Source organism: Geospiza fortis, unplaced genomic scaffold (assembly GCF_000277835.1).
Source record: "Geospiza fortis unplaced genomic scaffold, GeoFor_1.0 scaffold897, whole genome shotgun sequence".
Classification (NCBI taxonomy): Eukaryota; Metazoa; Chordata; class Aves; order Passeriformes; family Thraupidae; genus Geospiza; species Geospiza fortis.
In genome coordinates this window covers 307,078-314,731 of record NW_005054580.1, presented here as the reverse complement: position 1 = coordinate 314,731, position 7,654 = coordinate 307,078, and the positions used below count along the sequence as shown (strand labels likewise).

At 42.8% G+C, this 7,654-nt stretch overlaps 1 protein-coding gene across 1 annotated transcript in view; it reads left to right on the top strand.

Annotated features, from left to right (window-relative positions):
* ATP2B2 (ATPase plasma membrane Ca2+ transporting 2) overlaps positions 1-7,654 on the top strand; it is a 305,210-nt gene that overhangs the window by 33,372 nt on the left and 264,184 nt on the right. Inside the window, exon 2 of the mRNA XM_031064301.1 lies at positions 3,618-3,717. The gene's annotated coding sequence lies outside the window, so the exon portion shown is untranslated. The remainder of the gene's footprint in view (positions 1-3,617; positions 3,718-7,654) is intronic.

The window sequence follows — 7,654 nt, the reverse complement described above, 5'->3', positions numbered from 1 at the left end:
GAGTGCTTGATTTTTATTTTCATGATGACTGGATTATGGAATTAAAAGGTGATTGAAGAAGTTATTTTGTTTTATTGGTTGAAGGAACATAACTCGACAGTTTATTTTGCAGTTTATATTTTTGGTGCCATCTCATGTAACACAGGCTCGTGTATTACTCATCCCTCCCTTCTCCTGCAAAGCCTTTTGGATTTTTTATTTCTCTTTTTAATTTCAATACCCTGGAGTGTTTAAATTGAAGAATCTCAAATAAAAATCTATTTTGGGGCAGGAAGTTTTCTTGATGTTTTGGGTAACATTTACTTCTACTTTCTAATGCCAAATCATCTTTCAAGCTGATGCCATTAAGGCAGAGAATTTTGTGGTTTGTATAATAATACAAGTCCCAAATGGTGGCAGTTATTGAAGTTAACACTTTTTGCCCAACTGTGGGAGTACCAGCATCTTTGAAAGATTCCAATTTTGGTTCTTATTTATGCTTGACATTTAATGTGCTTGACATTCTGATTATTTTACACCTACCTAATTTCTTCTAGCTCCAGGGATAATGACAATATTTTAAGCATCTGTGAAGTGTAGCTGTGTGTTATGGAGCAGGTGCAAGGCTACAAATGGAAGGGAAAAAGTCCCTAAACTATTTCTGGAATCATTGTTTCTTTTGTGTTGCATATCTCAGGGTCAGGTAGAGTTTCTCACCAGCTTGGTGTGGTTACCAGTATTAGCTTTACTAATATTTTATAGCCTGTTATTTATGTGTGTGTTTAGATATAAATAAATCACATAATGTGGAGTGGGTGCTCACATGGCATCCTTTGTGATCTAGGGGCAAGGAATTAGAGAGAGAGTTTCCCAAGTTGTTAGTGGAGATTTATATTATCCCTAAATTTTAAATTAAAATAACATATTATAAAATTCAGCCCTTTAAACTGAGCTCATGTGTCTGTGGCACACCTTTAGTGTAGAACTTAGAACTGTGTCTTGGTTTATAGATAATTGGGATATAACCAGATAAATGAAAATATATGGCAAATTACCCAAATGATTGTAAGTACACTCTGTGTAAAGTCCTCACTCTCCCTTTGCAATGGGATTAATTTTATTAATCTTTTTGAGTCATATTCCCATTTTTTATGTGGTTCCCAGCAGTCATGTCAGGTTTTAGGCTCTTTTGAAAAGGTTAAACTGGTTATCAGGGGAAGAGGATGAAAACAGTGGGAAAACCAAGTTCTTCACAGGAGTGTAGCTGGTGGCCACAATTTCCTTTTTCATGTACTGGGAATCTCCTGTTGCATTTGACTGTTGACTACATGAGGAGTGACAGAGAAAACTTAAAATACTTTATTTTACAGACCCATGTGGGTACATGTTGAATACCTGCCCAGGTCCTCCCAAAACAATCACCATGGCCCAGCCAGGGGTCCTTGAAGCAGCCCTGGCTGAATGGGTTTTAGGAACAATTTTAAAATTTCCTTTATTTTGCAATCTTGCCACCTGGTGGTACAGCCTGATAGTAAGTATTTGGTTAGAAATCTGTACCAAAAGTCTTATTTTCTTTGGTAGACAGGGTCTTGAGATTGGGATTTCAGACTGGATCCTCCAAAGGTTCCTGTTTGTAGCAGGCAGGTTCAGTGTGTTCCTCCTTCAGTGTGTGGGGCAGGGCAAGGCTGTGCATCCCTTGGCGTTAAATAGCACAGAGTCACATCAGAGGCTGCCTTGGCTTGGAAGGGACCTTAAAGATCATCTCATTCCACCCCTGCCATGGCCAGGGTCACCTTCCACCATCCCAGGGTGTTCCAAGCCCTGTCCAGCCTGGCCTTGGGCGCTGCCAGGGATCCAGGGGCAGCCACAGCTGCTCTGGGCACCCTGTGCCAGGGCCTGCCCACCCTCACAGGGAAGGATTTTTTTCCTAATGTCCCATGTAACCCTGCCTTGCCAGTGTGAAGCCATTCCCCATGTTTTGTCACTTGTAAATCATCTCTCTCCACCTTTCCTGCAGCCCCTCCAGGCCCTGCAAGGCCACAATTCAGTGACCCCAGAGCTTCTCCTGTGCAGGTGAACAATGCCAGCTGTGCCAGCCTTTCCTCCCAGCAGAGCTGCTCATCCTCTGCTCATCCTGGAGCCTCCTCTGGGCTCCTCCAGGTCCCTCCTGTGCTGGCCCAGGGCTGGGGCAGTATCTCCCCTGCCCTGCTCAGCCCAAGGCAGAGGGTTTGGGGTCCCAGACCTGGCTGGGGCGTGTCCAACCTCTCAGAAGCACTCACCTCTGAGTGCTTCTTCCCTGGGCTGCTCCATCTTTCCATCCTCCAAAATCAGCTCCCACTGATTTCCACAGCCATGAGGGGAGAGGAAGCCTTGGGGATATTGTGTGGTCCTGGAACTCTGTGTTGTGCGTTAACCTTCACAATACATTTGAAATGTGGTTTACAAAGGAATGGTGTCCGTGTCCTGGGAGTCCCAGGTAAATTACACAAACTGAACTGAGCTAAATTAGAGTAAGAATATTTAAGTGATGTTGCTCTACCTCAAACAAATGCCATCAATATGGAACTGAAATGTGTTTGGATAGTTGGAATGTTCATTTGGGCACAAGGTGGAGGCTGAATAAAGCCCATGACGTGCCAAACCTGGCAGAGCTGGCACAGTGGCAGGAGCATGGGGACAGTCACTCCTTTATGCTAATCCAAGATGAAGCAGATGTGATCCTACTGGTGTCTGCAGGGAAATCCTCATTTATAATGAAAGATGTTTTCACATGCTGTTCAAAGGGCCTTAAACAATCCCGTTTTTGCAAGCTGAACCCAAACATGATTTACTGAGGGGTGTGATGAATTGATCATTAGCTGGAACTCATGAGGCAGAAGTGGATGTTTGCTCTCCCAGGAGTGTCCCTCCAGCTCTGCCAGATGCTGAGGTTTGACACCAGAGGAACCCAATGTAATTCTGTGCTTGGGTCAGACATGGCATCCTGCTGGAGCACAACACTCCCTTTTAGTACCAAAACATGAAGAACAGATTAATTTTTGTCTGTCCTTACAGTGCAAGGATGTGTTCCCACATCCTGTCCAAGGAGGGCCTCTCCTTGCCTGTCATTCCCTGCACCTTCTTGAGCAGGGAGGCTTTCATAATCTCCTTATGAAAGCAGCCAGAATGTCACTTATTCACCATGACATCTCTGTGATGACCCTAAGACCTCTCAATTATTCCCTTCCAAGTTCTTGTGTCATGCAAGGAAAAGCAGGGGAATGTCCCCCCTCTCTGCTGGCCTTTCCCTCTCACACAGACACAGCACACATGGAGTTTTCAGCCTCCAGAAACATTAAAAATCACATTTATTTACAAATATGAGAGGCCAGAGTGCTACAGCTCTGATAAATGGGTAAAAGAGATTTCACTGGGGCTGTGTTTTTGAGCTTTTAATTCACATCTTTGGTCACAGAGTTGGAACTTTTTAATCACTTGATTTTACTGCAAGATGTCCCTAACTATTTATGACACTGGATGTTTGCTCTTGGATCTGTTTCCCCTGTGGGGCATCCTTTAGATCAATCCTTGTTTGTTCTATTAATTTGCTTAATTCTCTGGGGTTTGTCAAGTCTAATTATCTTCTTTCTTTCTTCCAGTTTTGAAATCAAGATTGATTAGCCAACAGGAGAAGACCCAGCTGGTTATGTGACTCAGAACCCTGTTCATGAGGCACTTGCTTGTTTTTACAAGACAACTGTAAGTTGCTTCTTTTTCTTTTCCTCCCTCAAATGAAAAATCTACTGTTGTAACTTCATAGAAATTCTGGAACATTCTTGAGGAATTCACTTTTTTGGTAAAGACAATCTTGAATTTTGGCTTGGTGATGCCGGCCAAGGACCAGACGTGCTCTATTCACTTTACCAGAGATTTTTTTCCCCACGTTGTGATGGTTTTACATTTCTTAATTGTTTAAGGAGAGGTTCCCTTGGCTAGGAAGATCAATCTGCTGTCTCTGTACGTTGTGCTGTGTGACATTTGGGATCAGGGAATGTGACAAACTGTTTGGAGTGCACTGCTGATGGGTTGTGTGAGGAGATGCCGAATCCCAGCATGGAAGTGGTGCAGGTGGAGTTGGCCCCTCTGCAGACAGGTTCCTCTGGCAGAGTTCTGCATTCTCCCACTGCCCCCAACCCTGGGATTTGGACTAAATAATCCTTCCTCTGTACTTGATGTAGACAGGCTTTTCCCCACAATTATAAATTTGTTCCTCATAAGGCAAAACCTTAATTTTACTCAAACTAGAATTTCTCAGATAAAGTATCACTTATAGCCTGGAATGCAAGTGTGGGGATGCAGAAATGAAAGCTCCAGCAGTAATAGTGCATGGCTTAATTATTTTTTTTTTATCTGTAGCATGAGCCATGTTTTATAAGCTCAGCTTAATAAAATTATTAGATCCAGGTGGAGTGCTGATACATTTGTCACCGTGTTTGGTGTGGTGTGTATCTAATTTAACATTTTTCACTTGTGTGAAGATGCTCTGCCTTAGCAATGATGAGACTTTAATTTCTGTAACCAGGTGGTAGGGGGTTTAATTATGAAATTTTGAAGCCATACATTTACAGGATGTTCTGCTTAGATGAGCAGGAATCCAGCCAGTGCTGTTAGGCGTGGGGCAGCACCACATTATCTCCAGCTTTTCTTTAGTTATAACTGCACTGAAAGCCAGGCAGGCTGGGTTGGCTGATCTTCATAATCTTGTTAAAATGGCTTTGCCCAACTGCCACTGATTGTATAAAAATTCCACTGTTTTGTACAAGCTGGTATTTATTCTGAATTTTCTCTTGAATAGCAGGTGATTCTAGTAACTTGCAAGTGGTGACACAATGCATGTGCAATCTGTATTTTCATTTGTTACCTCTCTTGTTGCTGAAGGTTCATTAACCAAGGAGGGAAAATGAGGTATAATGGTCAAACTATTAGAGAAAAAAAGGGAAAATAGCATTCACCAGCAAGTGAGTTTTGGGCTTATGAAATAGTAGAACAAATAAAGAAAAATTAGTAAGTATTAACTGTGAAATAGAATTTTGTAGAGTGAAGTATAAGCTTAGTATTCATTTTTATGATTGCAAGGAGATGTCTGAGCAAATTTTCTTTATGATAAGAATAAATATATTCCAAAAATATTGAGATTATTAGCAAGTTATCAGGGAAGAGAGAGAATTACACTCTTTTTTCAACAAGTAAACATGGAGAGCAGAAAGATAACAATTGCACCCTGTTGCTTTGGATGTTTGCTGACAGAACTCTCCCTCTCCTATGATGTGTGTGGAACAGACTTAAAGCTCAATAGGAGAAGCACAAAGAAATGAGTAACTCAGATTAAAAGGCTTTGCTGGTTTTCTGTGGGTAGTGAAGGAAACTCTCCATAGATCAGAGCCCTAAGTTCTGGGTAGCTGCTCTGCAGAATACTGCACAAACTTATTTTAGATTAATTTTTCTGTATTGTACATTGAAAAACCTGAAACAACTGTTGTGTTAGGAAGTTGATAAAAATAATTATATTATACAAAGTGGCACTTGCACAGATTTAATGTATTCAAAATATTATGTAATGTAAATGTGGAGAGAAACTACTCAAAGGTTTGCTCTCTTTTTCCACTGCTGATTTCCAGATGGGATTTCCACTCAGGTGATGAGTGCACCTATAGTCCTCACCTCCATGTAAATATTTGATGGGCTCCTTTAGCTAAAACCAACCCAACTTCTATCAAAATGTTCTAATGGGTGCCTATATTTTTTCAGTATAGAGCAGAATGAAAACATGGTCATAATGACTGTGTGGGCAACTGTACCATCAAATATTGCAGAGTGCTCAGCATCACTTCTCCCTGACAGCAGCAGTTTGTCACTGGGGCTTTAATGAAGGTTTTAGTAGGTGCCACAAGCTGTGCAGACCAAATATTGAATATTGTGCTTGTCTTTCAAAGTAATACAGATTTGAGCTTCATTTCCCCCCCCAACTCTTAAAACAAGTAGTCTATAATCTATTTGTCAGACATTTAAATGTCTGTTAGAGACTGAAAAGCAAAAACAGACTTACTAGAGAGGGAACTTTCTTATTCATTCAGCTATTAAAAAAAAGAAAAGCCTCCCGAGGTTTTTGTCCTTTTTTTTTTTTCTTTTTTCCAGAGAAATAAGCAGAGTTTGAAATACTGTAATTTTCTCTATTTCTCAGTATAATAGTTTCAGTTCCTGTTGTGGAAGGCAAGCTGCCAGGCACAACCACACAGTTCAGTGAGCTTGTAGAGATGAAAAATATTGTAACCTCCCAAAACAAACCTTCCTAGAGCCTTCAGCCTCTCCCATCCCATTCCAGGGTAAAATGGGCTGAATCCCTGGATTCCTCAGTTTAACTTCCCTCCCAGCCAGAGCTGAGGCTGCACACATGGAAGGGGTTTCTGTTTGCACTGATGAACATGAAGCACCTGCTGTGGTCAGACCTTGGCAGGCGCTGTAGACAAGAGCCAGGAGGTCCCAGTGCTCAGGGAATGCTCTGGGAATGTGTCTGCTGAGCCCAGGAGCTCACAAGGATTTGCTCTTCTCCAAGGCAGCTGCAGGTGTTGTCCTCTCCCAAAGATGTTCCCATGTGAACTCCTTCCTGGTTTTGTTCTGTCATCCCTGTGATTTATTGGAGTTATTAAGGAGATGCTTTGGGCTGTGCTGTTATTTCTGTGCTGCTCAGCACTGAAATGCCAGCTGGAACTGGGGATGGAAAGCTGAAGGAATGGTTTTATCTTGTGTAGCTGCACCTGCTTTCCTCTCCTGGCCTGTAATTGCAGGGCACTGGGAAGCCACTGAGACTTTCCCAGTAGTGAGGAAACCTTTGGCAAACAGCTTTTGTCACTTCTGCCACCTCCACGGGGGCAAACAGCCGAGCATGGGGCTCCCCTCACTGCAGTTCCCAGCACAAATTACCCAGCAGCTCATCCCAAACAGTGAGAGATGTCAGCAAAGCCTGGATTGCAGGTGTGATGTCAGAGACATCCATCCGTCCATCCGTCCATCCATCCGTCCGTCCATCCATCCGTCCATCCATCCATCCATCCATCCTGTCCATCCGTCCATCCATGGATTCTGTCCATCCTCCATCCATCCCTCCATCTCTCCATCATCCATCCATCCATGGATTCCTTCCGTCCATCCCTCATACATCCATCCATGGATTCCATCCATGGATTCCATCCATCCATCCATCCATGGACCCTCCCACCCCCCCATCCATCCATCCATGGATTCCATCCATCCATCCATCCATCCATGGATTCCATCCATCCATCCATCCGTCCGTCCTTCCTTCCGTCCTTCCTTCCGTCCTTCTGTGCCACTTCTGTCCCTGCATTTGAAGGGGAAGAAGAGCCTGTTCCTTTTTCTGGCACTTGTGAATGTGATGATGCTCCTCAGAGGGCTTGTGCAGAAGCAGAGCAGATCTGTACCTACAAAAACCTGCACACTCATCTTCTCTGTGCACAACAAAATTAAATATATAAATATCTGTGAATGAATCTGAGCTCTTCCCTAGAGCTACCTGTGCATTCATCTTCTCTGTGCACAACTAAATTAAATATATAAATATCTGTGAATGAATCTGAACTCTTCATCCTTTGAAGAGCAAACTTCCTTTAATTAGTCT